Source organism: Lissotriton helveticus, chromosome 9 (assembly GCF_964261635.1).
Source record: "Lissotriton helveticus chromosome 9, aLisHel1.1, whole genome shotgun sequence".
Taxonomy (NCBI): domain Eukaryota; kingdom Metazoa; phylum Chordata; class Amphibia; order Caudata; family Salamandridae; genus Lissotriton; species Lissotriton helveticus.
The window spans coordinates 455347194-455367786 of record NC_136070.1 but is presented as its reverse complement, the minus strand read 5'-3'; positions in this window follow the sequence as shown (position 1 = coordinate 455367786).

Genomic DNA, 20593 nt, shown 5'->3' with positions numbered 1-20593 from the left:
ACGGGTGTCCGGGACCAGCACGCTTTTGCACGCGGTTCCAGCATAGTCTCAGTGTCCGTTCCTCTTGAGACAAGTCCCTGAGTGCTAGCCTCTGTTGCAGGGTGATGTATGCCAGCACATGGCGGGGGGTGCCAGTGTCCCTCTCCTGCTCCGGGCCCCGGTATACCCTTGCCACTTACTGCGTGAGGAATTGCAGTTGGGCGGCTAAATAATAAAACTCGAAATCAGGGACCGCGAGTCCGCCCTCGTTCTTCGGGCGGGTCAGGGTTGCCAAGGCTATTCTCCGCCTGCCAGTTCCCCACAGAAAAGACACCACTTGGGACTTTAGTCGTCGAAAGACGGTGCTCGGTATCCACACAGGCAGGGTACGGAAGAAGTACAATAATCGCGGCAGGGCGATCATTTTAAGCAGCGAGACTCGGCCTGTCAGAGATAAAGGGAGGGTGGCCCAGAAAAGCATGTTACCCTGCAGCGTCCGGATGCAACGGTTTATATTGCCTTCCAGCAGGTCCGCGGGTTCGTGGTAAATATACACCCCTAGGTAGGGCAGACAGGACGGCTCCCAGCGAAGCGCGGGATGGGTCAGGGGGCACCTCTCCGCCCTCCGGAGAGGAAATAGGCAAGTCTTCGCCCAGTTCACCTTCAGTCCCGATACATCCCCGAAACGTGCTAGTAGGTCTTTCGCCCCGTCCACTGCCTCCATCGGCATTCTCCAGGAACAGTAGGAGGTCGTCCGCATATAACGATATGTGGTGGTGAACCCCGTCTACCTCCAGTCCTTGGTAGGAGTCGCCTTTCCTAGCCAGTGCCGCCAATGGTTCTATCGCAAGGGCAAACAGCAAGGGGGAGAGTGCACACCCTTGTCTAGTACCCCTATGCACTGCATACCTATCTGATATCAACGCTCCTACTCGCACCCTAGCGCCCGCCGATGCATATAGCACTTCCGTCCACCGCACATAGTCATCCCCGATGCCAAAACCCCGCAGCACCCTGTACAGGTAGATCCAGTCTAGGCTGTCGAAGGCTTTCTCTATGTCAATCGCCATCACCATAGGGGTTCTGGCGGACGGTGGAGGGTCCGCCACCAGCCTCAGCAACCTGCGAATGTTATGAGATGTATTTCTAGTGGGTATAAAGCCCGATTGATCCTTGTGGATCAAGTCTTGCATATGGGCCATCAGCCTAGTGGCCAGTATAGTGCTCAAGATTTTATAATCCGTCGTTAGCATCGACAGTGGCCTGTAGGATGCCGGGTCAGAGCTGGTCCTACGCGGCTTGAGCAAGGGGATCATGAGCGCCTCGCGCATCGAACAGGGCAGTTCCCCCCTCTCTTTTGCTTCATTGTATATTATTTGGAGCCGTGGGGCTAGGATATCAATGTATTTACCGTAGAACTCGATGGGCAGACCGTCCACTCCCGGTGTTTTCCTGTGTGCCATTCTTTTTATGGCCCCCCTAATTTCCGCTAGGTCAATTGGGCCCCCGAGGGCTTCTGCTTGGTCCGGCTCTAGGCATGGTAATTGTATCTCAGACAACAAGGTCTCCAACATCTCGGTTTGGTCTACCGGGCCTCCCCTATACAGTCGCTCGTAATATGCCTTAAAGCATTGCAATATGTCTGGCTGGGTGCTATACGTGGTGCCGTCCGTAGCGGTCAGGGATAGTATTGGGGCAGCACCCCTGCTGGGATTTGCCAACCAGGCTAGGAGCATCCCCGTCTTATCTCCCTCAGCGAGTGCCTTGGTTAAGTATGTCTTGTGATCAAAACAGTGAAGGCGTTCCACCTCCACCGCCACTGCTTCCCGCGCTGAGCATACCCTATCCTGCATGTCGGGGTGGTTGGGCCGTTGTATCTCCACCTCCCTCAGGGCTTGCTCGGCCTTGTCCACGTCTTCGACTAGTGTTCGCCGTATGCCCGCGAACTTCCCTATACAGTGCCCCCGTACTACTACCTTGAGCGCGTCCCATTCCACTGCCCTGGAAGAGGCAGTTCCCTCATTCTCGGCAAAGTATTGGGATATTCTACCTTCTAACGCTCCGCTGAACGGCGGATCGTCCAATGTGTCCGGATGGAGCCGCCATGTTGGGATTGGCGAAACTTCATTCATCCAGGCAAATGTGAGAAGTAGGGGGTTGTGGTCCGGGATCGTGCGTGCTAGGTATTCGGTTCGGGCAACCATGGGCAACACCGACTGGGAGCATAGGAAAGCGTCTATGCGAACGTGGAGGTCGTGCATACCCGAATAGAAGGAATAATCCCTATCAGTTGGGTGTTGAGTGCGCCATGCATCCGTCAGGTCCCACATCCCCTGCCAATTTGATCTGTGTTTTGCTAGTCTGTGAACTGGGGATGCGTGTAGAGGTGGGTGTGACCTATCGAGATTGGCGTCTTCCACTGAGTTGAAATCCCCCCCCAGCAGCACTGATCCCGTTAAATAAGAAGCTAACTGTTTGGTCAGCCTAGTGAAGTATGATGCCTGCTCCACGTTAGGCGCATAGGCGCTGCAAAGTGTCAACTGACGACCCCTGAGCAAACCCTCGACTGCCACATACCTCCCTTCGGGGTCTACTGTGTGCCTAGTAACCTGAAAGGGAACCCCCGCCCGGATCCAAAGTAGTGTTCCCCTGGCAAATGCCGAGTACGTGGTGTGGAACAGTTGACCCCTCCATCTCCTCTGCAGTGCGGCGCCCTCCTTTTTAGTTAAATGGGTCTCTTGTAGAAAGGCAATGTGAATCCCCCTGCGGACCAGGTAGGCGTGTACCTTGTGCCTCTTTGTCATGGAATTTAGTCCCCGCACATTCCAGGACACACATTTCAGCGAGCCCGTATTAGCCATCACCCCAGTCAGTGCAAATTAAGTCAATAAACGTACGCTTCCGGACACCAGACACCTTCCCACCGCCTCCCATCCCCAACTCCCCGCCCAACCTCCCGTCCCCAAGTGTACCTCGAGTCACCCCAACTACTCCAGGACCCCCCTCCCCCAGAACAGGACCCAACTGCAAAGTAGAGGCTCCCATCCAAACTAGCGAGCAAACGTGCTCACGTAAACTTGTAGTCCGTAGTAATCACCACGGAGGCCTTATGGGCCCTGTGGCGCGTGAGCTAGCTACTGAACCTTTCAAGCCTCGTTCCCATGTCCCTCCGCCCCACAATACTCAATGCGACTCATGAAAGAAAAGTCTCACATTAGTCCGTTCCAATGTTCATGGGGGGCGCCGCCGTCAGGTTCTCTTCTCCCAGAAACCGCGGACAGCTGTTAGGGCGCAATGATTTCCCCCGAAGTCTGGGGGGTGACCTTCGGGCCCCTAGCACCCTCCAGCCCCGAGAAGTCAGTGTCTGATCCCGTGGCCAGGGCCTCTGAGGCTGATTCTCTTGCCGATTGGACCGGCGCCGATCCCGACACCTCCTTAACCGCCTGCAACGCTGCTCTCCGTTCCTCTGCAGTTTGCGATGTTGACGGCTTCTTGGATCCCCGATGGCGCCCTCGGAGCCTTCTCGATCGCCTGATCGCATGGTTCTGGCACTCCTCCTCGGCTCTAAAATGAGCCCCGTCTGTGCCCGCCTTGTAGGAGTCCCACCAGGTCCAGGCATCTGCCGGAGTTTCAAAGAACAGCGCCTTGTCATCCACTATCACTCGTAGCTTGGCTGGGAACAGCAGGGAGTATTGCAGTCCCTCGGTGCGTAGCTCCTTTTTGATGGAGAGGAAGGAGGCTCGCTGCTTCTGGGTTTCAAATGCATAGTCCGGGAATAGTGTGACTTTACTATTGTCCACCTGGAATGGGCCGCATCCCTGGCCCGCTGAAGGAGCCAGTGTCTGTCCTTATAGTGGAGCAATTTGATGACCACCGGGCGCGGCGGGAGACCCTGGCGCGGGGGTCGGGAAGGCACGCGGTGTGCCCGCTCCAGCGTGAAGAAGGGAGATAGGCCCTCCGGGGCAACCACAGTTTTTAACCAGTCGGTCAGGTAGCCCACCATGTCCGTACCTTCTTTTTTTTCCGGCAGGCCCACCAGACGTACGTTGTTCCGCCGACTGCGGTTTTCAGCGTCCTCCGCTCTCTTCTCTAGGGCCTGTATCCTCTCCAGTGCTTCTGTGAGTCGTCCCTCCATAGATTTATGGGCCGGTACGACATCTTGTAGGGCAACTTCTGTGGCCTTGACCCTGTCCTGTAGCTTCGCATGATCTGCGCGTAAGTGCCCCAGCCCCGTCGCTACTTGACCAATATCGTGTTGTAGGGCCTCCTTCGTGGCAGCAATGGCGTCCAATATCCGGTCCTGCATCAGTTGGAGCTCCGTGGGGGGTTGCGAGGAGTCTTCTGGCGTTTCCGTGGCTGGGCTCCCGTCCCCCTTGGGCCCTCTAGGCTTTCCCATCTTGCACCTCCTTGCAATTCCGGTCTCTCAGGGGTGAACCGGTGGTAACGACGTCTCTCGCAATAGTCCGCCGCCAACCTCAAGGTGGTCTCGCTGCTAACCGACGTCAGGCGGGAACCGGATCTCTGGGGGCCGCGTTGCGGAGGTCCAAAATGGCGCCAGTGGCCTGTTAGGGCTCCTCAGCTTCCCCGGTAACCGGGCGTCAGGGGTCCGCACCGGGGTCCACCAGCTGACCCCGTCTCTCGGTCCGCACTCTTTTAAGCTCACCTCAACTTACAGCGGTGCTGGCGATCTGATGCTACCCCCCAGGAAGGAAGTATATCCTGGGGCCAGAGTCGGGGTGGAAAATGTAGGATGCGCAATTCCACAGCGGGTGCCCTCCTCCCCCCCGGTCTCGGCACTCGGGTCCAGGGCGATGGTGCTGTGGTCCGATTCAATGCTCCTCCAGGCCCCTCGCAGAGACAGCGTCACCGTTCATGTTAGGCCCGGGTCAGGCAGCCGCCCAATCAAATCGTAGGCCCCGCTGTTGGGCCGCAAAGAATCTCCTCCGGGCGAGGTTGGACGTCCCCAGGGCAATATCCGCACCCGGTATCTCCGTAGGGCCCTCCCAAATCAAGGCCGGTCGTGTCTCGGCCGGTCACGGGCGTACTGTGCCGTTGCAGGACTCGGCAGCACCCACAGGGACCGCAGGCCTCAAAGCCGGGGCCCAGAGTAAGCCCCTTGCGGTAGTGGGCGGAGACCCGCCAGAGCTCCGCTCCCGATCGGACCTCGCACTGATCTCAGGGTCCGCCGGCGCTCGGGCGGCTGCAACCGCTCTCCAGTAGTCCAGTGCTGCGCGGCTCCCCTCTCCGTGGCCGCAGGACCTCAGGGGCAGGTTCGTCACTATTCCTCGGTGGCCGCTAGGAAGGATGCCGCCATCTTGCCCACGGCCGTCTCGGGCACTCCGCGCCCCTCAGCGCCCTTTGTGCTTGGTTCTGCGGCGCGCTTCCCCAACCGGAACAGACCTGAGGGTTGGCTCCGGGATCGACCCGATTTCCACGGGGATCCCGGGTCTGAGACAGGATTAACGGCGGATCACGGGCTGAGGGTCGGGAGCCTCGCTAGGCTGCGACCGTCTCCATCGGCTGCTAGCCACACCCCTCGTTTCAATGTTTTCGTATACTCCTTGTGTTCAGTCATGACTCTTTGCTCATTCCTTCACCTTTCCTTTAGGCCAAATAGTGTCAGATGTAGCAGTATATTTTCAAATTACTTAAAACAAACTCTAAAATTACCGTTTTCCCGACGTTCTGAAAGAAAGGCTCAAACAACATTTTCACAATATTTAAATATTCATAATTCCATATCTGGCTCTCCTATGTTGAACATTTCCTATAATACTGATATCACTTACTATGCGATCCACTTACCATACCTATATGAGAACTATAATTTTTATATTATCTTCATCACTTTTACTCACAATATAATTTTAAACAGCAGACTAACTTTTATTAACTGCTCCCGTCTTCATAAGCCAATTACCTTTACTTAAATTTTGGTTGTAAAAACACTAGGTATGAATTTTTTAAGTCAAAAGGCAAACGTTGTTTGAAAGTCAAATGAGTATCATTACAGTTAGTCCAACCTTTTCGACATTTTAAATAGCATGTGTAATGCCCTGATGTTTTTGAAGGACCGTCATGATAAATAATAGTTACAGTTGCAAATTTTCTTCCTGAAATTGATAACTGAGAAGCCACAAAAATTTTAATAGAAGTTGTCAATTTAGTTCCATCAGGTCTACATCGTTGGAACATTAAAATGACATACTGACCATAATTTTGTATAAATAATATGGACAGCATTGCAGACTTACATTGGGTACACACCATATTGTGATCCGCTGCTTTATCTAGATTATTAAAAGGCACTGATTTGCAGTCTGGTAAAGTCAAATATATAAATCTTTCGGTGTCTATTGTAGTACTACTTGATAAACTACAGTTGTCACAGTCATGCTGCCATTGATAAGAAAGGCTAAAAAGATTTTTTATATCTACACCTTCATCTTCCAATACATCAAACATATACATTAAAAATTCCTGACAATCCTGCTGAATATTCTGTGAAAATTGATTTTGACCAGAACATATGTCTAGAGGATTTCGAATTTCTGAAACACTTTCTATTTTTGCTCTATCACTGCTACATTTCTCAAACACAGAATTCAATAAACAGCAGAATGTTTGATCCCGATTTTCAACAATCTGTTCTTGTAAATTTTGAAGAAAAAAAACAACATTAACCACTACATTAGCATAGCAGTTGACACCAGAACTGTTTTCAAACTGAAATCCAACAACATCTTCTACAGAATCCTTTTTCTTTCTGCTTACAATTACAGTTTCATCTACTTTTTGTCTTTTTGCTACTACCTCACTGCAATTATTCTCATTTCTTCTTTTTCGGCCTACCACACGTTTTTCAAACAGAGGATATTGAGGCAAATGTGGAGCATACTCTCTTCTTAACCTATTGTATTCTTTAACACAATCTACATCTGCACAAATCTTTGTTTCATCACACTCAATCAAATACAATCCTGATAAAGTTCTGACTCGTGATAATGCCACATATGCCATACCCTCTTTAAACACAGAACTTCCAATGTTCACCAAAGCACTATCTACACTTAAACCTTGAGATTTATGAATTGTCACCGCATATGCCAAACAAACAGGAAACTGTTTTCGGCGAACATATAAGTCTTTCACAAGCAAAAATCTAGCTGAACAACGACAAATTTGTTCTATTTCGTCAATGCCATGAAATTACATTTTTAAAATTTCAATTCCATCTCTATTTTTGTAATTCACAAAATCAACAACATGACCCATTGCTCCATTTACCAGACCTCTTTCAACATTTAAATTCCTTCTCAAATTGATACGACAATTTAAACACACATTCAGAGTCTTTTCAAAACCAGCAGTTTTAGATATACTCTTCTCTAATGAATCCTATTTTGATTTCAAATTTTCTGACAAAATATTTGTTGCTCCCATATGCTCTATTTGATCTATAGCTTCCAGTTTCACAATCTCTTCATTTTCTAACTTTAACATTTTGTGGTTGAAGATGGAAAATTCTCGCAGAGTTGGCATCAAACATATCCCAGATTTTTTTTCAGTAATTTTCTTAAAAATATTCTCTGGAAGAATGTTTTCATTTGGATACAAATTTGAAAATAATCGTGCATGTAAAGCTTCTTTCCCATGCTCACTTACTTTTCCGATTCTTACATCTTGTAGAATATTTTTATAATCTTCATCCTTTGCCTGTCGCATATTTTGAAGCAGTTCTGCATATTTGAAATTTAACCATATATTAACGTTTCCAATGCTTCCTAGGCACTTCCTGGTATCTTCATGCGTGAGCATTTTAAACACTGGTTGTCCTTTCACTGGAGTCAACTGCAGTAGATCTCCAAAAACAATAATGTGTTTTCCTCCGAATAAGACATCATAGTCTGTTCTAAGAATTTCTTGCATTCTTAAATGCACAAAAGCAAGCATTAAATTTGAGACCATGCTTACTTCATCAATGATAAGAAGTTTCATTTTCTTCAGGACTCTGGAAACTTCAGAACAAGCATCTCCAGATAGCTTGTTGTATTGCAATTTGTTATCATGCTCCACTGGCAGCATCAATGGTCCCTCGAGTTAAAACTGTCTCATGGGGAGACCGTCGCTTTATAGTGGCGGCCTCCAAACTATGGAAGACTCTGCCACAGTACATCAAGATGTCCTCCTCGCTCCTTCAGTTCCGTAAGGGGCTAAAGACTTGGCTCTTCGATCAATAAATGTACTTAACATCACTATGAGCCGCCAAAGACATTGTAAAAAATAAATAAAATAAATAAATAAATGAGCGATGTAAAGTAATCACTTTAATGTTGTGTGCTGCCAACCCAGTTGGAAAAAACACAGTTGATGGACAGAATGTAGAACAATGTCATACATTCCCCCCAGTACAAGGATCTGGGCCTAAATCCATCGTTTTTTTGCACTCCACACCACCCTGGGTCAGACACTGGCTATATGCAAATCAGCTCTGACCCGAACTCAAGCATCCAAGGACCGGTTTCTGGCTATCAGCCTTCATCAGCCTGGATAGCTTGACTCCAGTGGTGTGGAGAGCCTCGGACTCACGTCTGAGCATACCCAGCCCACTCGGGGTGAAAATTGCAAAAAACAATTGATGGACAGAATGTAGAACAATGTCATACATTCACCCCAGTACAAGGATCTGGGCCTAAATCCATCTTTTTTTGCACTCCACACCACCCTGGGTCAGACACTGGCTATATGCAAATCAGCTCTGACCCTGTGCCTCATGGGAACAGTCCAGTCCGAACTACCAAGCCATGTCTTTCCCAGACCGGAATCAAGCATCCAAGGACCGGTTTCTGGCTATCAGCCTTCATCAGCCTGGATAGCTTGACTCCAGTGGTGTGGAGAGCCTGGGACTCACGTCTGAGCATACCCAGCCCACTCGGGGTGAAAATTGCAAAAAACACAGTTGATGGACAGAATGTAGAACAATGTCATACATTCACCCCAGTACAAGGATCTGGGCCTAAATCCATAGTTTTTTTGCACTCCACACCACCCTGGGTCAGACACTGGCTATATGCAAATCAGCTCTGACCCTGTGCCTCATGGGAACAGTCCAGTCCGAACTACCAAGCCATGTCTTTCCCAGACCGGAATCAAGCATCCAAGGACCGGTTTCTGGCTATCAGCCTTCATCAGCCTGGATAGCTTGACTCCAGTGGTGTGGAGAGCCTGGGACTCACGTCTGAGCATACCCAGCCCACTCGGGGTGAAAATTGCAAAAAACACAGTTGATGGGTAGAATGTAGAACAATGTCATACATTTACCCCAGTACAAGGATCTGGGCCTAAATCCATCGTTTTTTTGCACTCCACACCACCCTGGGTCAGACACTGGCTAAATGCAAATCAGCTCTGACCCTGTGCCTCATGGGAACAGTCCAGTCCGAACTACCAAGCCATGTCTTTCCCAGACCGGAATCAAGCATCCAAGGACCGGTTTCTGGCTATCAGCCTTCATCAGCCTGGATAGCTTGACTCCAGTGGTGTGGAGAGCCTGGGACTCACGTCTGAGCATACCCAGCCCACTCGGGGTGAAAATTGCAAAAAACACAGTTGATGGACAGAATGTAGAACAATGTCATACATTCACCCCAGTACAAGGATCTGGGCCTAAATCCATCGTTTTTTTGCACTCCACACCACCCTGGGTCAGACACTGGCTATATGCAAATCAGCTCTGACCCTGTGCCTCATGGGAACAGTCCAGTCCGAACTACCAAGCCATGTCTTTCCCAGACCGTAATAAAGCATCCAAGGACCGGTTTCTGGCTATCAGCCTTCATCATCCTGGATAGCTTGACTCCAGTGGTGTGGAGAGCCTGGGACTCACGTCTGAGCATACCCAGCCCACTCGGGGTGAAAATTGCAAAAAACACAGTTGATGGACAGAATGTAGAACAATGTCATTCATTCACCCCAGTACAAGGATCTGGGCCTAAATCCATCGGTTTTTTGCACTCCACACCACCCTGAGTCAGAGACTGGCTATATGCAAATCAGCTCTGACCCTGTGCCTCATGGGAACAGTCCAGTCCGAACTACCAAGCCATGTCTTTCCCAGACCGGAATCAAGCATCCAAGGACCGGTTTCTGGCTATCAGCCTTCATCAGCCTGGATAGCTTGACTCCAGTGGTGTGGAGAGCCTGGGACTCACGTCTGAGCATACCCAGCCCACTCGAGGTGAAAATTGCAAAAAACACAGTTGATGGACAGAATGTAGAACAATGTCATACATTCACCCCAGTACAAGGATCTGGGCCTAAATCCATCGTTTTTTTGCACTCCACACCACCCTGGGTCAGACACTGGCTATATGCAAATCAGCTCTGACCCTGTGCCTCATGGGAACAGTCCAGTCCGAACTACCAAGCCATGTCTTTCCCAGACCGTAATCAAGCATCCAAGGACCGGTTTCTGGCTATCAGCCTTCATCATCCTGGATAGCTTGACTCCAGTGGTGTGGAGAGCCTGGGATTCACGTCTGAGCATACCCAGCCCACTCGGGGTGAAAATTGCAAAAAACACAGTTGATGGACAGAATGTAGAACAATGTCATTCATTCACCCCAGTACAAGGATCTGGGCCTAAATCCATCGGTTTTTTGCACTCCACACCACCCTGAGTCAGAGACTGGCTATATGCAAATCAGCTCTGACCCTGTGCCTCATGGGAACAGTCCAGTCCGAACTACCAAGCCATGTCTTTCCCAGACCGGAATCAAGCATCCAAGGACCGGTTTCTGGCTATCAGCCTTCATCAGCCTGGATAGCTTGACTCCAGTGGTGTGGAGAGCTTGGGACTCACGTCTGAGCATACCCAGCCCACTCGGGGTGAAAATTGCAAAAAACACAGTTGATGGGCAGAATGTCGAACAATGTAATACATTCACCCCAGTACAAGGATCTGGGCCTAAATCCATCGTTTTTTTGCACTCCACACCACCCTGGGTCAGACACTGGCTATATGCAAATCAGCTCTGACCCTGTGCCTCATGGGAACAGTCCAGTCCGAACTACCAAGCCATGTCTTTCCCAGACCGGAATCAAGAATCCAAGGACCAGTTTCTGGCTATCAGCCTTCATCAGCCTGGATAGCTTGACTCCAGTGGTGTGGAGAGCCTGGGACTCACGTCTGAGCATACCCAGCCCACTCGGGGTGAAAATTGCAAAAAACACAGTTGATGGACAGAATGTAGAACAATGTCATACATTCACCCCAGTACAAGGATCTGGGCCTAAATCCATCGGTTTTTTGCACTCCACACCACCCTGAGTCAGAGACTGGCTATATGCAAATCAGCTCTGACCCTGTGCCTCATGGGAACAGTCCAGTCCGAACTACCAAGCCATGTCTTTCCCAGACCGGAATCAAGCATCCAAGGACCGGTTTCTGGCTATCAGCCTTCATCAGCCTGGATAGCTTGACTCCAGTGGTGTGGAGAGCCTGGGACTCACGTCTGAGCATACCCAGCCCACTCGGGGTGAAAATTGCAAAAAACACAGTTGATGGGCAGAATGTAGAACAATGTCATACATTCACCCCAGTACAAGGATCTGGGCCTAAATCCATCGTTTTTTTGCACTCCACACCACCCTGGGTCAGACACTGGCTATATGCAAATCAGCTCTGACCCTGTGCCTCATGGGAACAGTCCAGTCCGAACTACCAAGCCATGTCTTTCCCAGACCGGAATCAAGCATCCAAGGACCGGTTTCTGGCTATCAGCCTTCATCAGCCTGGATAGCTTGACTCCAGTGGTGTGGAGAGCCTGGGACTCACGTCTGAGCATACCCAGCCCACTCGGGGTGAAAATTGCAAAAAACACAGTTGATGGACAGAATGTAGAACAATGTCATACATTCACCCCAGTACAAGGATCTGGGCCTAAATCCATCGTTTTTTTGCACTCCACACCACCCTGGGTCAGACACTGGCTATATGCAAATCAGCTCTGACCCTGTGCCTCATGGGAACAGTCCAGTCCGAACTACCAAGCCATGTCTTTCCCAGACCGGAATCAAGCATCCAAGGACCGGTTTCTGGCTATCAGCCTTCATCAGCCTGGATAGCTTGACTCCAGTGGTGTGGAGAGCCTGGGACTCACGTCTGAGCATACCCAGCCCACTCGGGGTGAAAATTGCAAAAAACACAGTTGATGGGTAGAATGTAGAACAATGTCATACATTTACCCCAGTACAAGGATCTGGGCCTAAATCCATCGTTTTTTTGCACTCCACACCACCCTGGGTCAGACACTGGCTAAATGCAAATCAGCTCTGACCCTGTGCCTCATGGGAACAGTCCAGTCCGAACTACCAAGCCATGTCTTTCCCAGACCGGAATCAAGCATCCAAGGACCGGTTTCTGGCTATCAGCCTTCATCAGCCTGGATAGCTTGACTCCAGTGGTGTGGAGAGCCTGGGACTCACGTCTGAGCATACCCAGCCCACTCGGGGTGAAAATTGCAAAAAACACAGTTGATGGACAGAATGTAGAACAATGTCATACATTCACCCCAGTACAAGGATCTGGGCCTAAATCCATCGTTTTTTTGCACTCCACACCACCCTGGGTCAGACACTGGCTATATGCAAATCAGCTCTGACCCTGTGCCTCATGGGAACAGTCCAGTCCGAACTACCAAGCCATGTCTTTCCCAGACCGTAATAAAGCATCCAAGGACCGGTTTCTGGCTATCAGCCTTCATCATCCTGGATAGCTTGACTCCAGTGGTGTGGAGAGCCTGGGACTCACGTCTGAGCATACCCAGCCCACTCGGGGTGAAAATTGCAAAAAACACAGTTGATGGACAGAATGTAGAACAATGTCATTCATTCACCCCAGTACAAGGATCTGGGCCTAAATCCATCGGTTTTTTGCACTCCACACCACCCTGAGTCAGAGACTGGCTATATGCAAATCAGCTCTGACCCTGTGCCTCATGGGAACAGTCCAGTCCGAACTACCAAGCCATGTCTTTCCCAGACCGGAATCAAGCATCCAAGGACCGGTTTCTGGCTATCAGCCTTCATCAGCCTGGATAGCTTGACTCCAGTGGTGTGGAGAGCCTGGGACTCACGTCTGAGCATACCCAGCCCACTCGGGGTGAAAATTGCAAAAAACACAGTTGATGGGTAGAATGTAGAACAATGTCATACATTCACCCCAGTACAAGGATCTGGGCCTAAATCCATCGTTTTTTTGCACTCCACACCACCCTGGGTCAGACACTATCTAAATGCAAATCAGCTCTGACCCTGTGCCTCATGGGAACAGTCCAGTCCGAACTACCAAGCCATGTCTTTCCCAGACCGGAATCAAGCATCCAAGGACCGGTTTCTGGCTATCAGCCTTCATCAGCCTGGATAGCTTGACTCCAGTGGTGTGGAGAGCCTGGGACTCACGTCTGAGCATACCCAGCCCACTCGAGGTGAAAATTGCAAAAAACACAGTTGATGGACAGAATGTAGAACAATGTCATACATTCACCCCAGTACAAGGATCTGGGCCTAAATCCATCGTTTTTTTGCACTCCACACCACCCTGGGTCAGACACTGGCTATATGCAAATCAGCTCTGACCCTGTGCCTCATGGGAACAGTCCAGTCCGAACTACCAAGCCATGTCTTTCCCAGACCGTAATCAAGCATCCAAGGACCGGTTTCTGGCTATCAGCCTTCATCATCCTGGATAGCTTGACTCCAGTGGTGTGGAGAGCCTGGGATTCACGTCTGAGCATACCCAGCCCACTCGGGGTGAAAATTGCAAAAAACACAGTTGATGGACAGAATGTAGAACAATGTCATTCATTCACCCCAGTACAAGGATCTGGGCCTAAATCCATCGGTTTTTTGCACTCCACACCACCCTGAGTCAGAGACTGGCTATATGCAAATCAGCTCTGACCCTGTGCCTCATGGGAACAGTCCAGTCCGAACTACCAAGCCATGTCTTTCCCAGACCGGAATCAAGCATCCAAGGACCGGTTTCTGGCTATCAGCCTTCATCAGCCTGGATAGCTTGACTCCAGTGGTGTGGAGAGCTTGGGACTCACGTCTGAGCATACCCAGCCCACTCGGGGTGAAAATTGCAAAAAACACAGTTGATGGGCAGAATGTCGAACAATGTAATACATTCACCCCAGTACAAGGATCTGGGCCTAAATCCATCGTTTTATTGCACTCCACACCACCCTGGGTCAGACACTGGCTATATGCAAATCAGCTCTGACCCTGTGCCTCATGGGAACAGTCCAGTCCGAACTACCAAGCCATGTCTTTCCCAGACCGGAATCAAGAATCCAAGGACCAGTTTCTGGCTATCAGCCTTCATCAGCCTGGATAGCTTGACTCCAGTGGTGTGGAGAGCCTGGGACTCACGTCTGAGCATACCCAGCCCACTCGGGGTGAAAATTGCAAAAAACACAGTTGATGGGCAGAATGTAGAACAATGTCATACATTCACCCCAGTACAAGGATCTGGGCCTAAATCCATAGTTTTTTTGCACTCCACACCACCCTGGGTCAGACACTGGCTATATGCAAATCAGCTCTGACCCTGTGCCTCATGGGAACAGTCCAGTCCGAACTACCAAGCCATGTCTTTCCCAGACCGGAATCAAGCATCCAAGGACCGGTTTCTGGCTATCAGCCTTCATCAGCCTGGATAGCTTGACTCCAGTGGTGTGGAGAGCCTGGGACTCACGTCTGAGCATACCCAGCCCACTCGGGGTGAAAATTGCAAAAAACACAGTTGATGGACAGAATGTAGAACAATGTCATACATTCACCCCAGTACAAGGATCTGGGCCTAAATCCATCGTTTTTTTGCACTCCACACCACCCTGGGTCAGACACTGGCTATATGCAAATCAGCTCCGACCCTGTGCCTCATGGGAACAGTCCAGTCCGAACTACCAAGCCATGTCTTTCCCAGACCGGAATCAAGCATCCAAGGACCGGTTTCTGGCTATCAGCCTTCATCAGCCTGGATAGCTTGACTCCAGTGGTGTGGAGAGCCTGGGACTCACGTCTGAGCATACCCAGCCCACTCGGGGTGAAAATTGCAAAAAACACAGTTGATGGACAGAATGTGGAACAACGTCATACATTCACCCCAGTACAAGGATCTGGGCCTAAATCCATCGTTTTTTTGCACTCCACACCATCCTGGGCCAGACACTGGCTATATGCAAATCAGCTCTGACCCTGTGCCTCATGGGAACAGTCCAGTCCGAACTACCAAGCCATGTCTTTACCAGACCGGAATCAAGCATCCAAGGAACGGTTTCTGGCTATCAGCCTTCATCAGCCTGGATAGCTTGACTCCAGTGGTGTGGAGAGCCTGGGACTCACGTCTGAGCATACCCAGCCCACTCGGGTTGAAAATTGCAAAAAACACAGTTGATGGACAGAATGTAGAACAATGTCATACATTCACCCCAGTACAAGGATCTGGGCCTAAATCCATCGTTTTTTGCACTCCACACCACCCTGGGTCAGACACTGGCTATATGCAAATCAGCTCTGACCCTGTGCCTCATGGGAACAGTCCAGTCCGAACTACCAAGCCATGTCTTTCCCAGACCGGAATCAAGAATCCAAGGACCAGTTTCTGGCTATCAGCCTTCATCAGCCTGGATAGCTTGACTCCAGTGGTGTGGAGAGCCTGGGACTCACGTCTGAGCATACCCAGCCCACTCGGGGTGAAAATTGCAGAAAACACAGTTGATGGAAAGAATGTAGAACAATGTCATACATTCACCCCAGTACAAGGATCTGGGCCTAAATCCATCGTTTTTTTGCACTCCACACCACCCTGGGTCAGACACTGGCTATATGCAAATCAGCTCTGACCCTGTGCCTCATGGGAACAGTCCAGTCCGAACTAGCAAGCCATGTCTTTCCCAGACCGGAATCAAGCATCCAAGGACCGGTTTCTGGCTATCAGCCTTCATCAGCCTGGATAGCTTGACTCCAGTGGTGTGGAGAGCCTGGGACTCACGTCTGAGCATACCCAGCCCACTCGGGGTGAAAATTGCAAAAAACACAGTTGATGGACAGAATGTAGAACAATGTCATACATTCACCCCAGTACAAGGATCTGGGCCTAAATCCATCGTTTTCTTGCACTCCACACCACCCTGGGTCAGACACTGGCTATATGCAAATCAGATCCGACCCTGTGCCTCATTGGAACAGTCCAGTCCGAACTACCAAGCCATGTCTTTCCCAGACCGGAATCAAGCATCCAAGGACCGGTTTCTGGCTATCAGCCTTCATCAGCCTGGATAGCTTGACTCCAGTGGTGTGGAGAGCCTGGGACTCACGTCTGAGCATACCCAGCCCACTCGGGGTGAAAATTGCAAAAAACACAGTTGATGGACAGAATGTGGAACAATGTCATACATTCACCCCAGTACAAGGATCTGGGCCTAAATCCATCGTTTTTTTGCACTCCACACCACCCTGGGTCAGACACTGGCTATATGCAAATCAGCTCTGACCCTGTGCCTCATGGGAACAGTCCAGTCCGAACTACCAAGATATGTCTTTACCAGACCGGAATCAAGCATCCAAGGACCGGTTTCTGGCTATCAGCCTTCATCAGCATGAATAGCTTGACTCCAGTGGTGTGGAGAGCCTGGGACTCACGTCTGAGCATACCCAGCCCACTCGGGGTGAAAATTGCAAAAAACACAGTTGATGGACAGAATGTAGAACAATGTCATACATTCACCCCAGTACAAGGATCTGGGCCTAAATCCATCGTTTTTTTGCACTCCACACCACCCTGGGTCAGACACTGGCTATATGCAAATCAGCTCTGACCCTGTGCCTCATGGGAACAGTCCAGTCCGAACTACCAAGCCATGTCTTTCCCAGACCGTAATCAAGCATCCAAGGACCGGTTTCTGGCTATCAGCCTTCATCATCCTGGATAGCTTGACTCCAGTGGTGTGGAGAGCCTGGGACTCACGTCTGAGCATACCCAGCCCACTCGGGGTGAAAATTGCAAAAAACACAGTTGATGGACAGAATGTAGAACAATGTCATTCATTCACCCCAGTACAAGGATCTGGGCCTAAATCCATCGTTTTTTTGCACTCCACACCACCCTGAGTCAGAGACTGGCTATATGCAAATCAGCTCTGACCCTGTGCCTCATGGGAACAGTCCAGTCTGAACTACCAAGCCATGTCTTTCCCAGACCGGAATCAAGCATCCAAGGACCGGTTTCTGGCTATCAGCCTTCATCAGCCTGGATAGCTTGACTCCAGTGGTGTGGAGAGCCTGGGACTCACGTCTGAGCATACCCAGCCCATTCGGGGTGAAAATTGTAAAAAACACAGTTGATGGGCAGAATGTAGAACAATGTCATACATTCACCCCAGTACAAGGATCTGGGCCTAAATCCATCGTTTTTTTGCACTCCACACCACCCTGGGTCAGACACTGGCTATATGCAAATCAGCTCTGACCCTGTGCCTCATGGGAACAGTCCAGTCCGAACTACCAAGCCATGTCTTTCCCAGACCGGAATCAAGCATCCAAGGACCGGTTTCTGGCTATCAGCCTTCATCAGCCTGGATAGCTTGACTCCAGTGGTGTGGAGAGCTTGGGACTCACGTCTGAGCATACCCAGCCCACTCGGGGTGAAAATTGCAAAAAACACAGTTGATGGGCAGAATGTCGAACAATGTCATACATTCACCCCAGTACAAGGATCTGGGCCTAAATCCATCGTTTTTTTGCACTCCACACCACCCTGGGTCAGACACTGGCTATATGCAAATCAGCTCTGACCCTGTGCCTCATGGGAACAGTCCAGTCCGAACTACCAAGCCATGTCTTTCCCAGACCGGAATCAAGCATCCAAGGACCGGTTTCTGGCTATCAGCCTTCATCAGCCTGGATAGCTTGACTCCAGTGGTGTGGAGAGCCTGGGACTCACGTCTGAGCATACCCAGCCCACTCGGGGTGAAAATTGCAAAAAACACAGTTGATGGGCAGAATGTAGAACAATGTCATACATTCACCCCAGTACAAGGATCTGGGCCTAAATCCATCGTTTTTTTGCACTCCACACCACCCTGGGTCAGACACTGGCTATATGCAAATCAGCTCTGACCCTGTGCCTCATGGGAACAGTCCAGTCCGAACTACCAAGATATGTCTTTACCAGACCGGAATCAAGCATCCAAGGACCGGTTTCTGGCTATCAGCCTTCATCAGCATGAATAGCTTGACTCCAGTGGTGTGGAGAGCCTGGGACTCACGTCTGAGCATACCCAGCCCACTCGGGGTGAAAATTGCAAAAAACACAGTTGATGGACAGAATGTAGAACAATGTCATACATTCACCCCAGTACAAGGATCTGGGCCTAAATCCATCGTTTTTTTGCACTCCACACCACCCTGGGTCAGACACTGGCTATATGCAAATCAGCTCTGACCCTGTGCCTCATGGGAACAGTCCAGTCCGAACTACCAAGCCATGTCTTTCCCAGACCGTAATCAAGCATCCAAGGACCGGTTTCTGGCTATCAGCCTTCATCATCCTGGATAGCTTGACTCCAGTGGTGTGGAGAGCCTGGGACTCACGTCTGAGCATACCCAGCCCACTCGGGGTGAAAATTGCAAAAAACACAGTTGATGGACAGAATGTAGAACAATGTCATTCATTCACCCCAGTACAAGGATCTGGGCCTAAATCCATCGTTTTTTTGCACTCCACACCACCCTGAGTCAGAGACTGGCTATATGCAAATCAGCTCTGACCCTGTGCCTCATGGGAACAGTCCAGTCTGAACTACCAAGCCATGTCTTTCCCAGACCGGAATCAAGCATCCAAGGACCGGTTTCTGGCTATCAGCCTTCATCAGCCTGGATAGCTTGACTCCAGTGGTGTGGAGAGCCTGGGACTCACGTCTGAGCATACCCAGCCCATTCGGGGTGAAAATTGTAAAAAACACAGTTGATGGGCAGAATGTAGAACAATGTCATACATTCACCCCAGTACAAGGATCTGGGCCTAAATCCATCGTTTTTTTGCACTCCACACCACCCTGGGTCAGACACTGGCTATATGCAAATCAGCTCTGACCCTGTGCCTCATGGGAACAGTCCAGTCCGAACTACCAAGCCATGTCTTTCCCAGACCGGAATCAAGCATCCAAGGACCGGTTTCTGGCTATCAGCCTTCATCAGCCTGGATAGCTTGACTCCAGTGGTGTGGAGAGCTTGGGACTCACGTCTGAGCATACCCAGCCCACTCGGGGTGAAAATTGCAAAAAACACAGTTGATGGGCAGAATGTCGAACAATGTCATACATTCACCCCAGTACAAGGATCTGGGCCTAAATCCATCGTTTTTTTGCACTCCACACCACCCTGGGTCAGACACTGGCTATATGCAAATCAGCTCTGACCCTGTGCCTCATGGGAACAGTCCAGTCCGAACTACCAAGCCATGTCTTTCCCAGACCGGAATCAAGCATCCAAGGACCGGTTTCTGGCTATCAGCCTTCATCAGCCTGGATAGCTTGACTCCAGTGGTGTGGAGAGCCTGGGACTCACGTCTGAGCATACCCAGCCCACTCGGGGTGAAAATTGCAAAAAACACAGTTGATGGGCAGAATGTAGAACAATGTCATACATTCACCCCAGTACAAGGATCTGGGCCTAAATCCATCGTTTTTTTGCACTCCACACCACCCTGGGTCAGACACTGGCTATATGCAAATCAGCTCTGACCCTGTGCCTCATGGGAACAGTCCAGTCCGAACTACCAAGCCATGTCTTTCCCAGACCGGAATCAAGCATCCAAGGACCGGTTTCTGGCTATCAGCCTTCATCAGCCTGGATAGCTTGACTCCAGTGGTGTGGAGAGCCTGGGACTCACGTCTGAGCATACCCAGCCCACTCGGGGTGAAAATTGCAAAAAACACAGTTGATGGACAGAATGTAGAACAATGTCATACATTCACCCCAGTACAAGGATCTGGGCCTAAATCCATCGTTTTTTTGCACTCCACACCACCCTGGGTCAGACACTGGCTATTTGCAAATCAGCTCGACCCTGTGCCTCATGGGAACAGTCCAGTCCGAACTACCAAGCCATGTCTTTCCCAGACCGGAATCAAGCATCCAAGGACCGGTTTCTGGCTATCAGCCTTCATCAGCCTGGATAGCTTGACTCCAGTGGTGTGGAGAGCCTGGGACTCACGTCTGAGCATACCCAGCCCACTCGGGTGAAAATTGCAAAAAACACAGTTGATGGACAGAATGTGGAACAACGTCATACATTCACCCCAGTACAAGGATCTGGGCCTAAATCCATCGTTTTTTTGCACTCCACACCAGCCTGGGTCAGACACTGGCTATATGCAAATCAGCTCTGACCCTGTGCCTCATGGGAACAGTCCAGTCCGAACTACCAAGCCATGTCTTTACCAGACCGGAATCAAGCATCCAAGGACCGGTTTCTGGCTATCAGCCTTCATCAGCCTGGATAGCTTGACTCCAGTGGTGTGGAGAGCCTGGGACTCACGTCTGA